The sequence below is a fragment of the Pezoporus wallicus genome, unplaced genomic scaffold (genome assembly GCF_028554395.1).
Source record: "Pezoporus wallicus isolate ANWC-B61680 ecotype Strahan unplaced genomic scaffold, APGP_CSIRO_Pwel_v1 contig_360, whole genome shotgun sequence".
Lineage (NCBI taxonomy): Eukaryota > Metazoa > Chordata > Aves > Psittaciformes > Psittacidae > Pezoporus > Pezoporus wallicus.
In genome coordinates this window covers 4,925,849-4,945,385 of record NW_026640059.1, presented here as the reverse complement: position 1 = coordinate 4,945,385, position 19,537 = coordinate 4,925,849, and the positions used below count along the sequence as shown (strand labels likewise).

General features: G+C 42.7%; 1 protein-coding gene across 15 annotated transcripts in view; it reads left to right on the top strand.

Annotated features, from left to right (window-relative positions):
- Positions 1-674: 674 nt before the first annotated feature.
- The window catches only part of TRIP12 (thyroid hormone receptor interactor 12), an 83,003-nt gene continuing 64,140 nt past the window's right edge, over positions 675-19,537 (top strand). For 5 of the 15 annotated variants that reach the window (XM_057417103.1, XM_057417102.1, XM_057417100.1 and 2 more), the window contains exon 1: positions 679-887. The gene's annotated coding sequence lies outside the window, so the exon portion shown is untranslated. Of the gene's footprint in view, positions 888-5,665; positions 5,785-8,649; positions 8,672-9,768; positions 9,872-9,902; positions 10,023-19,537 lie in introns of those variants that run through there. The other 10 variants (XM_057417105.1, XM_057417106.1, XM_057417098.1 and 7 more) reach the window with 8 other exon arrangements.

Below are 19,537 nucleotides of genomic sequence, written 5' to 3'. Positions count from 1 at the left end.
GCCCGGGTCGCTATCTGGTGGCACTGAGAAGCGATCCCGCCTTCCCCCAGCATGGCGCTACGAGCCCCTTTGCTCCTCGCCAGTCGTTCCCCAAGGACAGGCCCTTACTAAAGCCACTACTGCCTCAATAGCCGGCGACAGGTCCCTACTTCCTTTCTTCCTTCCCGGGTAGAGAAGAAGCGGCAACCATAAGGTGAGGAGACCGGCGGGGCAGAGAACGCTCCCCACCAGCCCAATACAGATGACGAACGACTTGATGAGAGGACTGGGGCCTGTCCGCGCGTCCCGAGCACTTCCTCTCTTAGCATCGACGCCATTTTTGGACGCTGGAAAGCGGTATCTATAGCAACCAGGAAGAGGCGGACATCACGCGGGGTCACCGGGAGCCCAGCCCCCTCTTAAAGGCGCAGGGCCGGTGTTATCGTGGTGGCCTGGCAGGGTCTTCGGCCCCGCCACCGGCAGAGCCTCGCTCCGCCACCGGCTCCGCCCTCTACTTTCGCCCCCCGCCCTCACCCGAGGGGAGGCACACGCGCGGACCCAGGGGTGACGACCCCGGCGGAGGGATACTGACCGCTGGGCACCGACTCCGCCGGACGCAGGGATCGGGGCTCGCACGCGGCCGCAGTGGGGGCTACGTGGGGGGTGGCAGCTGGGGTTGGACCGCCTGCCGGGTCAGAGGGCTCTCGGGCCCCGGTGGGGCCCCAGCGCTGGGAAAAAGTAGTCCCCTAGCCTCCCCCTCGCGCTGTTGGAAGGGGTTCGGCGGCGGAGGCGGCGCTGCTCGGTGCTTCGGCTTCAGCTGATAATTGAAGGGAAGAGAGGCGGTTGCTGCCGGGAGGAGGGGAGGCACGGCACAGCGAGTGTGCGGAGGCCGTATCGGGACAAACTAGGTACCCGGGGCCCGTCTGCTGTTTCAGGGGGCGTTGTGGGGGTGGTGTAGTGCGGTGCTTGGTTCCTCGGCAGCCTCCGGGCCGGGCCTGTTGTGTCATCCCCGGCGTTAGCCGAGCTGCCCTTCCTGGCGGCCCGGGGCAGGGGGAGGGGAGTAGCGCCATCCCGGAGCATTGTTGCGGATGGGGAGGCGGGAGGGAGACGGGGACGACACAACGTCGCGCTGGTGAGTGTGTGTGTGTGGGGCCTGGGGTGTGTAATGGGGCGAGGGGAGAGAGCCCTCGCGGAGGAGGGAAGGGGTGGAAATGGTGCTGACAAAATGGCCAGGCAGTCACCGGGGCCCGTTCGAGGGACATCCCGTTTCGCTGCGCACCGCATCGCCTCGCCTCGCTTGGTCTGCCTGGCGGTGGGGGGAGCGCGGCCTCCCCGTTCGAAGCCCTGTGTAGCTGCTGATACAAAAGGGCAGTGTCGATGTTGATACTGCCGTACCGATTTGTATGCCCTTCCCCGTCTTCTCTCTCCCCCACTCCGCTTGGCCCCCTTTTCCCTAATGGCTTTTTTTTTTTTTTTTTTGGGGGGGGGGGGTCGCGAAGGAGCTATTGAACATCTTAAAGGAAGAAAAATAAATAGCAACTTCTCTTTCCTTCCCCCCTGCCCAGCTCGATAAAAATGCCAAATAATCGGCCGACGTCCATATTTCACAAGCTTGTGGTGGTGGTGGTGGGGAGGCGGAGGAAGAAGGTGGGAAGAGAATGGAGGCGCCTGTGGGGTCGGAGTTAGTGTCGGCTGCCCACGAAAGGGGTTGGTTTCGCCGTTAACGTTTAAGAACTGATGTTTTTGTTGCTTTTCGTCAAAAAGCAAGTTGCCTGGTCCTCGCGTTTGCTTGCATAATGCGTCGTACTTGGAGGCTGATCAAACGCTGGGTTCTCCCTTTCCTGCCTGGCTCTTCCTCCTTCCCCCTTCCCCGGGGGGCTGGGGAGCGCGAGAAGTTTTGAGGTACCGTTAGTACCGACGCCAGCCGCCTCCTGGTAAATGCTCTGGTTCTCTGGGGCTAGGAAACAAACCGATACCGGGGCTTTCGCGAGACCTGTAGGCCTGTCTTCCTGCTGTTCAACTTTTTTATTGTTCCCCCTTCCCCCCCCCTTCCGAGTGCACTGGCTTTCTCGACAGCCAGGGGTTTTCACAGAACGGGAGTCCGAAAGTCTAGACTGTGAACCGGAAAATAATAGGGGAAAGAATGGAAAGTTATGTCAAGGGCTTTGGGGGAAAAACATCGACGTATCGAACAAAGGTCCTGCCTGTATTGGAGAGAGAGGCCTGCATGTGAGGCCTGATTGTGTCGCATTTACACATGGGGAAGAAATGAGTGCTTGGTACTGGCCTAAATTTATTCTGTAAGTCTGGCATGCAACTCGGGAACATTTTTAGAGTGTGTGTGGTTTGTTTGGAGGGCGTTTTTATGATGTGTAGCAATCCAATAATTTTTATTTTTTTCCAAAAGATTTTTTTTTAAATTCCTGCCTTGTTCAGCAAAAATAATATTGATCCAGAAGTTCTAACACAGTAACACAAAACTTTACTCAAACAGGGTAACTTCCACAGTTTATGTATTGTGTGTATTATGAATTTGAGTTTCCTGGTGCTTTAAAGGCAGTCAGAAAGAGGAGTTGAGTAGTTACCACCTGACAAATATGAAGTACATCCTTTGTAATGAGAAGAGGAATTCTGAACACTTAAATTAATTTCACAAGCTTTGTGTAGGGAACTGTCACTGAAGGTATACTTAATTTGTAAGATCCTAAAAGCAAGAATTGCTGTGATTACTTGTGTTTATCTCTGGTATATTCTCTCCAGTTCTCTCCTCTCTCACCCCCACCAAGTCTAGATTTCTGATTGTATAGGGCTGGCTTTTGGTATTTGATTTCTGCTCAGACTTCTGAATTTTTAATTTTTTTTCATTAAGATAGAAGTTTTAACATTTTTTTTCTACATTTAAAAATATGCATAACTAACATGGAAGAAGTATTTGAAAAAAATAGCTATATGTACCTTTCTATTGTTTGGTAGCTTATTTACTAAGTATTGATAGGAATGAAATATATTTGTGAAAATATTAGTATTTCAGTTCTTGAAGGTAATAGTTTTAACAATGTTGTATTTAAACTAAGATGTTTAAAAGCTGTTTTGGTGAGTAAATACTGTAAATACTTCAGGTTTTCAGGCATGTGTTTTAAATTTGTAATAGTTTCTAAATTTGTAAAATGTAGCTGATTATGAATGGCTTGGCTCTGCATATACACTGGTTTTGATCTTAAAATGGAAGGGTATTTTTAGTTTTTGCTGTTTGGTGTATCTGGTGACTGTGTTAGAATTACAGGTAATGTGTGGGGTTCTCCCCTGCTGCTCTCTCTGAGGATGTCTAAAAAAATTGGGAATACTAAGCTTGAATTGGTAACTTTTAATTTTGAATGTTCTTCAGTCTCCAGATGGCTTCATAGGTAGAAGCCTAACCAGGTCTTAGCTGTTAGTAGAAAAATTGTAGGTCACCCACAGTGTGACATTACTACTTACTAATATAGCAAATCTAATTCAGTAGGAGTGCCGACCTGTTGAGTAAGAGGCTTATGAAAATGGAGTCTTTTGATGTGTTGCAAAAGTTCTTTAGGCCAAAGTGACCATTAGGGAAACAACCTGTATCTTCCCAGTAAACGAATAATCAGAACTGTCATTCTCAACTGGGAATGATGCACAAATTAATTTTTAGTGTTTCCTATTTTATATTGCTTTTTGACTCTATTCAAACTCAGAATGTAAATATTATAGGAAAATTATGATCAAAACTTGTTCTAATAAACCATTTGTAAACTTGAGGCTCAAAGCTACAGGCAACAAAGACTGTATTCCTTCTGTAGCTGCTTAGCAAAAATGTAATGCAGTTGACTTTAATGTAATGAAAAAAGAGATGAATTTTTGTGTGTCTTTGCATCGCTGATAAGTACAGTTACTTAGAGACAATTCAGGAGGATAACCTGACTGAATTCCTTTTGTTCCTAAGCAATGAAACTGAAGCATGAGTAGGAAAGTTATTGTTTGACTAACCTACATGTTTATTCTTAATTTGCAGCATAAGCAAATCTCGGAACTGTCTGTGTTAATCTTATAGGCCATGCTGTATTTTCTAACAAGCTAATTAGTAAGCATCATGTAGAACACTTCTGATCACAGGTCTGTCTTCTGTCACACTGAGACTAAATTATTTTGACAAAGTACAATCAAATCCTGAAGTTGTACAACATGGTGTACTATCACGTTGTCAAAAAGAAAGCCGAATGTTTCTGGGATCTCCCATTGCCCTGTTCGATCATCTGTGTCTTGTTTATCACCTGTCAAATTAATAACATTCTCTATAAAGCACTTTGTGGACTCTGTGACACTCCTAATAGTGGAAACTTTTCATAAAGCTGTCACTGCCCCATTCAGTACTGACTGAAGAAAGAAGTACATCTGAATTTTTGGTAGGGCAACAGATTACCTTTGAGTCAGTGAGGTGTTTTGTGTTTTTTTTTTTTTCTTTTGAAGAAGTAATACTTTGAAACTGCTCTTAATATTTTAATCTATATATAGTATCATAGCAGTTTTACAGCAGTATATGAATAAACTCCTTGCAGAGTGTTTTCATAGTGAATATTTAATTCAGAACATGAGGTTGATAACTGCAAAACTAAGTCATATTAACTTTATGTAATTAGAAGAAATAGCAGGAGGAAAAGAATGTGTTTCTTAAGAAGCAAACCTATTTTCAGACTTCTTACTGGTTATCAAGCATGGCAAAAGCTTATGTGTAGCTGCTTGTTACAGGGTGTCTTGTTTTTTTTATGATTAAGTTTAAAACATGAATTAATTTCTGTAAATAAAAAATTCCTAGCTACACATGGTATCAAGCATACAGTCAGTGAAAGATAGTGGTAAGTCAGCTAGCTTCTCACTGCATGCTTTCAGATACCAGTGATGGTTGCTTCAGTGTGAAGGTTAGTTTTGAGGAGCAATTGTTCTCCTAATCCTGCCACATGATAAAATGTTTTTCATCAAGTTGGTAGAAACTGTGTAAATACTCAGTCTTACTCTCTTTCAATTCTGTCTGGCAGCCAGGGTTCAAGCACACATATAACCACTCTGTTTATTCTCACTGTTTACAGTAAGGCTTGTCTTGCAATATACTGACTGTTGCCAGTCTTACTTGATTCATGAGCACACTCAGTACAAATATGGTAGAGAACTGCCATGTATAACAGCAGTAGATAACCAACTTTTGAAGTGAAGACTTTTATATTGGAAAACTGAAAAAGTTAGGTGTATATCAGAAGTGTTAATCACAATGATCTAATACTGGACTTCAATACTGAGTAAGTTTGAGAAGTACTAGCAATGGTGTTCAAGCCATAGTTGCCTTCAGTTACTTAAAAAAAGCCATTGTTATTGTGATTCATAGAGTAAGCTGGTTTAGAAAGGACCCTGGAGGTCATGTGACCCCTTCACTACTTGACTTTATCTACTCTTAAATAGTTTTTCATTGCTCACTGAACTGATAAAACAGCTCCATCTGCTTGAGTGATAAGAAAGGAAGAAAACCAAAACCCAAACCAACAAAAAACCCACCCAAAACCAAAAAAAGAACCCCAAAACAAAACCACCACCACCAAAAAAAAGGCAACAACAAACCTGAAAAGGTATGTGGGTGTGTATGGAGAGGAAACTGGAAGGATTCTACAATGTGTAGCAGTACAATGCTGTCTCAAGAAGCTGGGGGAATTCACTGTTCTGGATGGATTGGTCTGCTTTTTGATGGTGTCCACAATAAAGTGTGCATGCTGAACTGCAAAGATTTGACCTTCTTAAAAGGTATGAAAGGTTCTGAGTCATCTCTTGGAATGTGAACCTGGAGTTATAGAGAGCAATTTGGTTTCAAAATGGAAGCTGAGGTCCCTGGTACTTGTTGAACAAGAAGGCTTCTTTAAGATCAGACAGAAAAGACACGTTTCATGTTTATTCTGCTTTCAGAGCAACTTGTTACTGACAAGCCTTCTTTTATTGCATAACATCCAGATAAATAAACTTAGCGTAAAGAAGGGCAACTACTTGCTAGACTGTTGTAAAGGTGGAAATGAAAGACTACAGATATGTTTGTTTTCTGATGTAGGTGTTATTTGGGGACAAAGTTGTTAAACTTCCGGAAGATTGTTAAGTAGTGAAAAGGGCATTAGGCTCAATATCAGCAATGTGCATCTCCTTCATATTTGTGACTGACATGTATGTGTAAAGCATGGTTAATATCAATTGTTATTAATGCAGAGAATAACCGCAATGAAGAATTTTTAGGGATAGCTGCTAAAGGCAAAACCATTAGGAAAAAGAGCCTGGGACAAACTGTCACAGGTCATCTGGTACATACTTTCCAAGATAACTAGGTCCTGTCTTATGCTGTTGTTGCCTTTAGAAAGCATGCGTGCTGTCTTGTTCTCCGTCATATTTCTCCATGTCTAACTTCTGCCTTTTTTGCCTTCCTACGAGCTTGTTGTGCTTTGTCTTACCCACTCTTGAGTAGATGAAATTATCTCTTTGTAATGCAGGGGCTTATGTGCTTAAAAGTCTGTTCTGTACATCCTGCCTTGGTCCAGGACTGCTTACGTGTAAAAGTAGAAGTACAGGTAAATTAATATGGAAGTCAAAAGACCACTCTTAAATAATTTTTGTTTAGGAGCAATATGAATGAGTTGAGGCACCAGAAAAAGAAAGATCTAAACAATGCATTATACCACTGGTGATGGTGGACTTCAACATTCTCCATACCCCTTCTCTCTCCTCTTCGCCCCCTTCAAAAGAAGAGAAAAACTGCACACATGTGGCCCACCACCAACTATAAGAGAACTTTAATTCAATGTCCTTGATGCTTGCTGTAACTTCTGGAGTTAGTGAGAAAGAAGCTGTTTTATATATCTTTGTGGGTTATGAATCTGTGGTAGATGTCATCTTCTAGCCCTGATGTTAACCACATCTTAAAAAAATCATCTTATCCAAAAATAGACGTCTTATCCATGTTAATAATGTTCTGTGTCTTCTAATGTCAAATCCGTTATGAAATTAGTTTATTTAGTATAGAAAGTATCCCTTCCTGGAAGGTGTGTGCTGTGTAACTGAACCCTCTGATCACGGGTGAGATGTGGCTATGCATTTAAAGAGAACTAATGAAGAAAGTAACTGAATGTGCATATTAATAGGCTGTAATCTGAATGTGGACTTGGAACTCTGCCTTCATTAGAGACTGAATGTTTTCTTCCTCTTTATTTTGAGGATATACTCAGTTTTAATAAAGTAACTGACTGGGAGCTGTAATTTCTCTTCAAAACTTCATGTGTTTTGACTTTTGCAGTTGTTTCAGGTATAATAGCTTGATGAATTCATCCATCCTAAGGATTAGGGGAAGGTGGGAAATCGATAACTTGAATTAGGGCACTCAGACAGTCATAGTCTGTGTGAATTAAGCCTGGGTGAATAGCAACTGAGAAGAAGCTCTTGTAGCTAGGCTTCATATCTTTAAGGTAATACCAGTAATCAAAATAAATGAGTTCAAGTAATGGAAAGTGCAAGAACACTGTCGGTATATGTAAAAATGCAACTTCAGTTGAAGTTAGTAAAAAAACTTTTGGAGAAAATGCCATTTCAACTGAACCTTGGACAGTGATGGAAACAGCATAATTATGGCAGACTTTAAGCCAGGATTCCAAGGGTTAAAAAGTTGTGCTTGGTCTGTCCAACAGTGTTTTTCGTGTTTATGTAATAACAGTACATGCTGCCACATATTACTCTGATACTATTCTGTCTGATTTATTTAGTGGATAACTTTCTGCAATAAAACACTGTTAATAAAAATTAAGACCTGCGTTATGCCATAAAATTATGGATTAAAGAAGCTTCATTCCCACACTCAATTACAAAAAGCTTGGCAGAAGAACAGATGTGTTTCTATGTCAAAAATAAACATAGCAAATATGCTTTCTTCAAATTTCTTATATGACAGCTTTTAAGTTGATACAGTTCTGCTGCATGTTTGTAGTCTTGCAACTGAATGTAGCTGTGTTTTATACTAGACTGTCAACAGGGCTCCAGCTGAAAACTTTCATCAGAGCTTTGTAACTACAATTGGAAGAAGCATTGTTAAGAGAAATGCCGTTGCACGCCTCAATATGCATGTTGAAGTACTTCATAGTGAGAGTGGAAACTGAGCATTCTTCAGGTTAACTGTGAAGAGGAAAGATGGATTTTGTGGAATTTAGTGTGTGAAGAAACAGTACTGCTTGAATCATAGAATAGTTAGGGTTGGAAAAGACCTTAAGATCATCTAGTTCCAACCCTCCTGCCATGGGCAGGAACACCTCACACTAAACCATGTCACCCAGGGCTCTGTCCAGTGTGGCCTCGAACACTGTCAGGGATGGAGCCTTCACAACTTCCTTGGGAAACCCATTCCAGTGCCTCACCACCCTTACAGTAATGAACTTCCTCCTTATATCCAAACTCAGGTGCCTTCCACTAATGTTTAGATTCTTGAGCACTATGGTCACAGTGTTAAAGATTTTTTTTTTCCTTAGTAGTTTAGGGGTTTATGAAATACTGCTAAAACTGAACTGGAGTCAGAACAGAAAGGGCACTGAAGATTTTGATTTAACTGTGCTGTATGCAGAGGAGCTCAAGTAAGATAGATCCTGAGAACTGTATTTGGAAACTTGAGGTAAATACAAATGTAGTGATGAGTTAAGTTTTGAGAGCACACTTAAAGTAAATATAAAGTTGCCTATGAGACTTCACTGAAGTGGCATTCAAAGTAATCTCAATCTGTCACTTTATAAAGCAATGAACATACTTCTTGCTATACTTCATTGCTCCCAGAGGTTGTCTAGAGTAAAGTAAATTCCCTGGGAGCATCAGGCTTTTTCCTCTGTCACAGACTTAGTCAAAACCTGCAAAAACTATTATTGCGGTTTTAAATAGATTCCTGTTGGGTAATTTATGTCAGTAGAAAAAATGTGATGTAGTTCTATCATCTGTTTTACAAAACTCTTTTACATAATGTTCAGATGAAGTCTGAGTTTCTATCTGACAGATCTCTGTTGGATTGAGATCTCGCATTTAAATTCTAACTGTGCTTCCTGCTGTCAACAGCTGTAGTGTCACCAGAAATACTTTGTCAAATCCTTCAACCTGTTCTTCAGCCGTCTGTTCTAAAGTACTGTTACTTCTGTTTGTGGTCTGTTTCATTGTTGCCATTTCAAGGCAGCTTAGGTCTCACTTGTACTACTAATGCAGTTAAATTCATTGTTTTATTTATTTTTTCTTTTTAGTGGTGTGGGAGCATTTTAAAAACTTAATCAAAAGTAAGCCAAGTAGTAGGCTGCTGTGCATCACAAAATTGCTTATGTGTTTGCTTCTAAAAGCTGTAAATCTTCAGGTAGGAAGTGGTTTCTTCCTTAGAGTTTTTTTAGATTTTCAGTGTTTTTTTATTTGACAAAAGTTATGTTGGGCTGTTTGGAAAGTCTGCTCGGTAAGATGGTACATCAAAACGATAGCAGGTGATATTATTAGTTGACCTGACAACATAGAGTAGTATTTTGACTTTCTATGTTCTGTAATCAATCTTTGAAAGTTGTTAATAACTCAATTATAGAATCTCGGTGTTGTACTTTTGTAGAGTTCCTGTATTTTGTTCGCTAGTTCTACATGGAGCTATTTAAAAAAAAAAAAAATCGCGTAACTGGTTTGGTTTCCTGAATGTATTAACTCTGGCATATCCCTCCCTTCCCCCCCCCCCCCCCCCCTCCGCCTTGTGAGATATCAAACATGAACATATGGACAGAGTGACACAGCAATAGAAGGATCAAGCTGGATAAACAACCTCTGCATGGAATAACGCTGTCCAAAAGAGTGGTGTGTGGTTTGTGGTTTTTTTATTTTTAAATCCTAGAACTCAACTGCGTATTGCAATAACTTGCTTTGAGGAGAGCTATCTTCTGCCTCCACCCCTCCTCCTCAGCAGAATGTGTGGGGACAAGTTTTGTTTCCTTAGTCACAGTAAAGTTTCAGTGGTAGGTACCATGGGACAGGATAAGAACAGTTTAACAAACTGCAGATAATACTGGTTTGCTTCTTTGCAGTGTTTTCTCTGAGTTTACCATTCTGAGAAAGAATGGGTGTTATGATAATAAGAATGGTGTTCTGGTTACTCCCTTTTCAAAAAGAACAAAGTGGATGTACTAGCTTTTTCTAGGAGCTGAGCCTTCAAAATACTTTTGATACCCAAGTGTCTCAGTCGTGAGCATCTCATCTCTGTGACTGGCCGAGTAGAACAACAGAACTTGTTATTTGTCAGTTCTCTGTGAGGACAGTGAAGAACTACTGTCTAGGAATAAGATTAGTAAGACCTTATAATTTCAAAAGTGTAATCTTGTTAATGTTGTTGGTATATCCCTTGATATATCTAACTTGCAGCTGTCTAAAAAGGAACTAAGTGCTTTGGTTTTAGTCTCATACTTGTGTTTTGATTCTGCAGTCCTCCTGAGAGATTTTTTTCAGCATGTTGTTTCTTGAAATTTGGGATCATCTAATTTCCAGCCTGAAAGTTTGTCATAACTGTTTTGCCTGCTAACTGTATCAATGCTATCCTCTTATTTGAAGTACTTTTCTTGGTATTTTATCATTGGCACTTAAAGCATTTATAACCTTGTTGCCAGGCTAAATAATACAGGTTTTGTTAGTCACCTCCTGTGAGAGCACTCTTACGTACTTTCAACTGGAATTCATCTCTCTTGACCAAGGCCAACTGTGATGGGGTAGAGTATTCCAGATAAATGCTTTTTGTACAAAAGCACTGGAGAGTTCTTATTTACTCTGTAATGGTACATCTACATGAGCATTGGTTCCTTTTCCACTCCCCCTCACTCCACCCTTCCCCCACTCTTTTCCCATCCAGTATCATTCTGTGAGTAACTGGAGCACGTAGTGACTAATGCTTATGTCAGCTCACAAGCTTGGCTTATAGTAAAACTTGGATTTAGTGCTGAGGGATAGGATTTCCATGATGCTTGGTATTATTGTACTTTATAGCATTGCAAGTGTCTTATTGGAATAATTCACTGTTCTGTATTTTGAATGCATATTTTTTATGTTGGGAGAGGGAAGGAGGAGAGAAAAGGTAACTTGCAAGTTTTGATAGTTTTGGGAAAAAAAAAAGGGAATTTTGAGGGAACAGCTCTGGCTTTAGGTAACCATATTACCTGTGTAGTTATATTGAAATAATCAATGCTGTAATAAACAATAAAGCTCTAACAACAGTAAATTTCATAGTTTCCTTCTATGGGTAACAGTGTGTTTATCATTATGAATACTTTCTGCTACACTCATACAATGATGTATTCTATTTGAATGCTACTTAACAGAAGTTGGTTGTTTAAGTAGTTTTGGATTTAACAAAACAGAAACAAAATAATGAATGCCGTCTCTTCTGTAAGCCTGGAAATAGTACCAAGTGTCTAGTTTTGCTGTCCTGTACTGATGTTCTGTTGTTTACTGAATGACGATTTCAAGATTTAATTCCAAGTTTAATACTGCCTGTCTTCAGGTGTTACAAATGTATAGGGGTTAAGTGCCCATAGCTTACAGAACTGTCATTTCCAACCATTTTTCTCAACACTGGGCCTCTGATTGCACATTCACTGTATCTGTGTATGTTTTAAGTCCAGCTATGTCTAAAAAATAGAAGTGTTTTAGACAAAAATATTCTTGCTGTAGCTGTTTGCTGTAGCACAGCTTTGAAACTGACAGGTAGAAGGCTGTAATTTAATAGTCCTCGCCAAAGAGTACTTGAGTTCTTTTGTGAAACTCCAGTTCAGTGAGAATATCTATCTACAGAAGTTCATAAAGTAAATAAATACAATTTCATGGCACTACTGACATGGTGAAAGAAAGTAGTCTGTCCTGTGAGAAGTGTTTGAAAGAACCAATCTTTAATATTAGTTTGTCAGGAAAGGACATATTCCTGGAAATGCTGTCAACACTAATGGGATCTCTTTTTTAAATAGTAGTTTGTTTTTTAATTGTTTGGTTTTTTTTTTTTTGTAAAGCAGAAGGACAGTGGTTCCTTACTGTGTTTTGGGGTCATTTTAGATTGGAGTAGTTTAAATGCCAGGCTTTTAGTGCCAAATATCTAGTTGCTAGCTAAAGGCTAACAGGAGGAGAAAAAACAAAGCTCACAAGTATATAGAAGGTTTTTATACCACTGACTCTAGCTGTATTGTCATGAATGTTGTAGCTATACCATGAAAGGTAGTTGCTCCCATGGGGATCTCTGTGCTTAGTTCTCTTAAATGAAGGTGTTCTAAAGATGTTAACCTGCTGCTTAAGCTTAGAGCAGCTCAGGCAAGGAAATTTAAGGACCTGGAGTTTTGTGCCCATTGAATCATGAAAGCTGTTCAGAAACAAGAGTGTGACAAGTACAAAAGATGAGAAACTACTGTATTTCCTCTGATTTTCAGATAGTTTGTGTGAAACATAGCTGAATTGGGGCTTGTAAGCCACTACCTTTGCTTTATGTATATTATTTAACTTGTTTAAAAAGCTTACTTCAGAAGGGCTTGGTCTTTCTGTTGACAATATCAAAATAAGAAGGTAACCTGTGGAAATCCAGACCTGTGCCAGCTAGAAGCCGAAGCTCAATCTATAGCAGGATATAGTGAATTAAATGTCTCAGTTTAGTTAAGGTGCATCCAGAATCAAGTTAGTTTGTCATTACTTAACAGGATTCCAGGTTATGGCTACAAACTAGAGTTGTGTGTACTTTTGGCGTGTTTGCTCTGTGGCTGGGAAGGTTGGTGGCCCATCTTTGAGGTGGGAATAATTTAAAAATACATATTTGTGACTGGCTGGCTATCATCTAAGCTGCTTTGTTCTTTATGCTTGCATAGATGAGAATATCATTTGTGGTGGAGAAGCTGATGTAATTTCTGGTTGCTTCAGCAGAATTTGAAGGCTTTTACTGGTGATGGTGGTAGCTTAAAGTATCTGGTTTTAAATTGTCTGTATGAACTTGTACGGGTGCAATCTGTTTTTTTTTTTTTACTAACTCCTGATGTTCAGTGTGCTGACTTCTTAAGCAAAAATGATCTGCCCAGGCATTAGAGTAAAACTAAAATTGTACTCTATTCCTGTACTTTCTGAGGTTTTTGTGTAAGTAGAGGGATTTGAAATAATGACCTACTCAAAGGTAGGAACTTTGGATAAATATTTATAGAAGGTAGCTTCCAACTACTATGAAGTACACAATATTTCTACTTAGTTTATGGATTAGAGGACCTAAATTTCCTTTCTAATTTATTTAGATGACCACACTCGCTAGGAAGTCTCTCGAGAAATGTAGCTGTTTTTTTAGCATACATCAGTGTTGTGGCACCCTTTGAAAGATAGGGTGGAGTTCAGATGAAAAACTGTAGTGCAGGCTAATAGCTCTAATGCCTCCAAGTCTGTCTTGTTCAGGTTTTCTGTCCTTAGTCTGCAGTGTAACTGTAGTGTAAGTTAAATCCTGTCGAAGAGTAAAAGGAAGTGTAATCGCTATTAAGCTTAGAGTTAATGGAGTTATTAAAAAAAAAAAGTGTTTGGCTCAATGTCTGTCATACTTGAATATGTGCAGAATATTTATGCTGACTTTTAAATTAGGAAAGTATCCATTATGAAATGCACACTACTATACTGCATCCAGAATGTTCTTCTTGAAAGTGAAAAAAAGCACCACTGAAATGTGTAGACTCTCATCATGCAGCTTCAATATAATAAATATTTTTATATTAGTGTATGCCACTGGCACATGCTGTACTTGGTAGGGTGAGACTGTTCATTTAAAAGTCCCGTGTTAGAAGCTTTGTACTCTCTACTTTCTAATTAGTCAAAATAGACATTTGATAGGAAATAGTTGAAGCTATTTCTTAATAGTGCCAGTTTGGTGAGCAGCGGTTTCATTACCATTGAGATCTGTGGAGGAAATTGCGGGACAGATCAGGCTGTTTTCAAATTGCAGTACACAGTATCTGTCCCCAAACTGTTCTGCCAGAGGAGCCTTTAAATACAAAGAAAACATACAAATAAAGATTGAAAAGCATAGAAGAAAGACCCAAAGTTAGTACAATTAATTTGGCATTTTTTGTAGCTGATGGAGGTTCGAGGTGCTAGGAAATAATTTATGGGAGAAAAGATGTCAAAGACCTGATGTGAGGAAGTAGAAATAGTAAAGATACTACTCAAACACTTCATTGCTCATTAATCCTATGTGGGATGGAGATTGGGTCAGTTGCTGAGGTGAGGGGTCAATTGCTGAGGTGAGTAGCTCGAGAGAGGATGCCTTCAACACCGGAGCGGGGGGAGATCAGCGTCCAGGAGCCTCAACTCAGAGCGACAAGAGCCACCGAGGGAGCCTCAAGTCCTCGACAGGACCTGCCCGGGAGCCGGAAGCTCAGCTGACGAGAGCGAGCAGCTGACTCACACGGGGGGGAGCCTGAAGCAGCGGCACCAGCCCTGACTGGTTAAAAACCTGCCCCAGGGAGGGCGAGAGACCGGGTAGAGCGTTGATGCAGTTTGCGCGGGCAGGCGGGCGGGATGGTGAGCGCTCCTCATATGATGAGGGCCCGGTCTGGGAGCTCTGCTCTGTCTGCCCCGGCGGTGGGCAGCGTAGGCACCCAGAGAGAGCCGACGAGAGGGGAGGCTGCAGTGCAGAGCTTCACCTCTACCTCATGAAGGAAAGAAGGAGGCCGTTAACCTGGGAAGCTGGGAATTAGTGACAAAAAAAACCAACAAAAAAGAAGGAAAAGGACAACCAAAAGCAAGGGGCTTCCCCCTAAATCCCCTGTCCCCACGCAGAACCGCTTTGCTGTCCTACAGGGGGCTAATGAGGAAGCACACTTGAGCCAGAAACAGCTGGCCGATACACTGCTAAAGATCTCTACTGGTGCCGCTAGGAAAAAGCGGTGGGTCATAGTAGTAGGGGACCCTACACTGAAAGGGACAGAAACACTTGTCTGCTGTCCAGACCCCGTCTCAAGGGAGGTGTGTTGCCTACCGGGGACACAGATCAGGGATTTGGCAGAGAGGCTGCCTGCTCTAGTAAGTCCCACGGACTATTACCCACTCCTGGTGATACATGTGGGTGCTAGGGATATGGATAGTAGTAGATTGGGGAACATAAAGACTACAGAGCCCTGGGGGAGGTGGTTAGGGGCTCTGGAGCTCAGGTGGTCTTTTCATCAATTCTCCAGGATACAGGGGAGGACCTAAAAAAAGCTAGGAGGATTAGCCAGGTTAATAAATGGTTAAAAGGGTGGTGTCATAGTCAGGGGTTTGGGTGTCTTGAACACGGGACCCAAGCTTGTAGGCCAGGTCTAGTGGGGGCTGGTGGAGCTGGCCTGATAAAGAAGGGAAAGAGCAGTTTTGGTAGGAGGCTTGCCAGACTGGTCAAGGAGTCATTAAACTAGATGTGTTGGGGGAGGAGGGCATCATTCCATTCCAACACACCCAGTCAGTTGCCAGAACCTATAATAAATGCTTGGAGCAATGCAGAGATATTCCAGCCGCTCCAGCCAATGAGCCGGCTTCAGTTGGAGCTCGGCTCAGATGCCTCTATACAAATGCCCGTAGCATGGGGAACAAACGAGCAATTAGAGATGCGTGCACATCTATAGGGGTATGATATAATAGGCATCGCAGAAACATGATGGGATAGCTCCTATGACTGGAGTGTTGGAATGGAAGGTTACAGGCTCTTTAGGAAAGACAGGCCTGGCAGGCAGGGAGGGGAAGTAGCCCTTTATGTTAGGGATAGGCTGGAGAGTATGGAACTGTGTCTGGGGACAGGTGAGCAGTCCACAGAGAGTTTGTGGGTCAGGGTTAAAGGGAATATAGCTATGGGAGACATTACTGTGGGGATCTGTTACAGACCGCCTGATCAAGAAGAACCTGCGGATGAAGCACTCCATAGACAGACAGGAAAAGCCTCACGCTCGCAGGCCCTTGTTCTCATGGGTGACTTCAAGCACCCTGACATCTGTTGGAAGGACGGTAGGGCGCGGCACAAGCAATCCAGGAGGTTCCTTGATTGTGTAGAAGACAACTTCCTTCTGCAAGTAATAGAGGAGCCGACAAGGAGAGGTGCCGTGCTTGACCTCGTGCTCACCAACAGGGAAGGGGTCGTTGGAAATGTGACGCTCCAGGGCAGCCTTGGATGCAGCGATCACGAGATGCTCAAATTTGAGATCCTCAGGACAGTGAGAAGGGCGTGCAGCAAGCTCACTGCCCTGGACTTCAAAAGAGCAGACTTTGGCCTCTTCAGGAACCTGCTTCAGAAGGTTCCATGGGATACAGCCCTAGAGGGCAGAGGGGCCCCAAGACTGTTGGTTGATATTCAAGGATCACCTGCTGCAAGCTCAGGAGTGTTGCATCCCAACCAGCAGGAAGTGCAGCAGGAGGGCCAGGAGACCTCCTTGGATGGATAAGGAGCTGCTGAGGAAAATTCAAATGAAAAAAGAGGCTTATAGTAAGTGGAAGCAAGGACAGGTGGCCTGGGAAGAGTACAGGGATGTTGTCTGGGAAGCTACGGACCAGGTTAGGAAAGCTAAGGCTCAGCTAGAATTAAACTTGGCTAGGGGTATTAAGGGTAACAGGAAGGGATTGTACACGTACATAGCAAATGAAAAACAGACTAGGGAGAACATAGGCCCCCTCAGGAAGCTCTCGGGAGAACTGGCTACACAGGATTTGGAGAAGGCTGAGGTTCTGAATGACTTCTTTGCCTCAGTCTTCACTGGCAAAGCTCTGACCAAACCGCCCAAGTCTTGAAAGGCAGATGCAGGGACTGTGAGAATGAAGACCTTGCGCCCACTGTAGGAGAGGAACTGGTTTGAGACCATCTCAAAAATCTGAACGTGCACAAGTCCTCAGGTCCTGAAGGAGCTCGTCAATGAAGTTGGGAAGCCACTGGCCATCATATTTGAGAGATCATGATAGTCAGGTGAAGTTCCCGATGACTGGAAAAAGGGAAATATAACCCCCATTTTCAAGAAGGGGAAAATGGATGACCCAGGGAATTTCAGACCAGTCAGTCTCACCTCTGTGCCTGGCAAAATCTTGGAGCAGATTCTCCTGGAAGGCATGCTAAGGCACATGAAAATCAACAAGGTGCTTGGTGACAGCCAGCATGGCTTCACTAAGGGGAAATCCTGCCTGACCAATTTGGTGGCCTTCTATGAGGGGGCTACAGAACTGATGAACAGGGGTAGAGCAGTTGATGTCATCTACCTGGACTTGTGTAAAGCGTTCGACACTGTCCCACACGACATCCTTGTCTCTAAATTGGAGAGACATCAATTTGATGGATGGACCACTCGGTGGATAAAGAACTGGCTGGATGGCCGCACGCAAAGAGTTGTGGTCAATGGCTCAATGTCCAGCTGGAGACCAGTAACGAGTGGTGTCTCTCAGGGATCGGTGTTGGGACCGGTCTTGTTTAACATCTTCGTCATTGACATGGACAGTGGGATTGAGTGCGCCCTCAGCAAGTTTGCCGATGACACCAAGCTGTGTGGTTTGGTTGATACCCTGGAGGGAAGGAATGCCATCCAGAGGGACCTTGACACACTTGTGAGGTGGGCTGATGTCAACCTCATGAAGTTTAACCATGCCAAGTGCAAGGTCCTACAGCTGGGTCGGAGCAATCCCAGGCACAGCGACAGGTTGGGCAGAGAAGAGATTCAGAGCAGCCCTGCAAAGAAGGACTTGGGGGTGTTGGTTGATGAGAAAATGAACATGAGCAGGTAGTGTGTGCTTGCAGCCCAGAAAGCGAACCGTATCCTGGGCTGCATCAAAAGGAGTGTGACCAGCAGGTTGAAGGAGGTGATCCTGCTCCTCTACTCTGCTCTTGTGAGACCTCACCTGGAGTATTGTGTGCAGTTCTGGTGTCCTCAACATAAAAAGGACATGGAACTGTTGGAACAAGTCCAGAGGAGGGCCAGGAGGATGATCAGGGGACTGGAGCACCTCCCGTATGAAGACAGGATGAGAAAGTTGGGGCTGTTCAGTCCAGAGAAGAGAAGGGTGCATGGAGACCTCATAGCAGCCTTCCAGTATGTGAAGGGGGCCTATAGGGATGCTGGAGAGGGACTCTTCATTAGGGACTGTAGTGATAGGACAAGGGGTAACTGGTTAAAACTTAAACAGGGGAAGTTTAGATTGGATATAAGAAGGAAATTCTTTCCTGTTAGGGTGGTGAAGCACTGGAATAGGTTTCCCAGGGAGGTTGTGAATGCTTCATCCCTGGCAGTGTTCAAGGCCAGGTTGGATGAGGCCTTGGGCGATATGATTTAGTGTGGGGTGTCCCTGCCCATGGCAGGGGGGTTGGAACTAGATGATCTTAAGGTCCTTTCCAGCCCTAATGATTCTGTGATTTTGTGTGCATGCTCTTAGCTGAGTATCTTTCATTAGCAAAACAAATGTAGGATTAAGAGAGGCTCCAGTCTTTCTGAAGTACCTAAATTTTGCATTTAATATGGTAAGATATTGTACAGAGGGGAGGGAAGGAAGAAACTGCTCATTTATGGGCCTACAGTTCTTTTCCATCTTCCTTCACAAGCCTGTCTACGTCATATTCTTTCTTTAATCTTTCCCTGAAGCCACTCCATTCCCTGTATGGTTTTTACTAAAGTGTTGTAAAGAGAGTTGTTCTGTCTTGCATCATGATGAATATGCCTTTTGCAGTTAAATATTCTTTTGTTTGTTTTGTCTCTTTTACTCATGCATTTTATGAAATGGCTTAAAAGAAATAGTAAAGAGGATGACATCTGGAATAGTTCTGAAGATACACAAAAGTCTTGTGGATGTTTTCTAAAGGGAAAAAAACAAACCAAACAAAAAAAAAAAAACAAAACCCAAACACCAGAAAGACAAAATGATATCCTGCATGGGAGTTAAATGAAGTTTACTTCCATTTCCATTGTTGTCTTAATGGTATGGGATTATTTTCTTGTTTGTAAAAATTTGCTTTCAGGAGTGTAGCGAGATGGATGCATAGCCTTACTCCAGGATATACTGTTGCTGATTGCGCATGAAGCACCTAAAAGAAACTCTTTCCCTTTCCCCTGTTCCTTGTCATGTTCTGTTGCAATCCTAGGCAAAGCCAGAATCAGTATGTGTTGTTTGGGGGCAGTAGGTTGTAGGTTTACTTGTGAGGCATAGGTACGCATTAGTGTAGGATAAAAGGTCACCTGTACTGGGAGGCAACCTTTGAGTATTCTGATTGGATCACAGAGCAAATTGCAAGAGCAAAGGCTTATCAAATCAGCTGTTATAATATCTAGTTCTTAAATAATAATTTTGGTCCGAAGGTCAAGCTGTAGAAAGCTTCAAGCTCTGCTTGTTCTTTATCTTGGAACTGTGGCAAAACTTCTTCTTCTGATTAGTTTTCTGTATTACTGGTAGTCTGTGAATCCTTGCAGTGTATTAAGGAGCAGCAGTTTAGCTGGGAGGTAACAGGTTTAGGCAGCATCTATTGGAACATCTTGCCAGGAAGTAA